This window comes from Carassius gibelio, chromosome B22, assembly GCF_023724105.1.
Source record: "Carassius gibelio isolate Cgi1373 ecotype wild population from Czech Republic chromosome B22, carGib1.2-hapl.c, whole genome shotgun sequence".
Lineage (NCBI taxonomy): Eukaryota > Metazoa > Chordata > Actinopteri > Cypriniformes > Cyprinidae > Carassius > Carassius gibelio.
The window spans coordinates 52,571,381-52,571,676 of NC_068417.1; positions in this window are offsets into that span (position 1 = coordinate 52,571,381).

Consider the following 296-nt stretch of genomic DNA (forward strand, 5'->3'; position numbering starts at 1 on the left):
CGTGAAATCATTTGTCTTTTTAGGAACAAGGTATCACTAGCCTGAATAAAAATAGTTTTCCAGCCAGTTCGTGTGCGTCTGTGTGTTTTGACTGCATATGCGTGTGAGTGTGCACACGTGCGTGTGAGTGTGCACAGGAGTGTACGTGTGTGTTTGTGAAAGAGAGAGAGAGTGCATCATTAAAATTAGACTGGAAAGATGTCTTTGAGTGAAGTCATCCGCTCAAGAGCTCCGCCTGGAGTGTCAAATCCTGCTAAAATATTGGAATCCTAATCAGTTTTTTACACATGGCTATT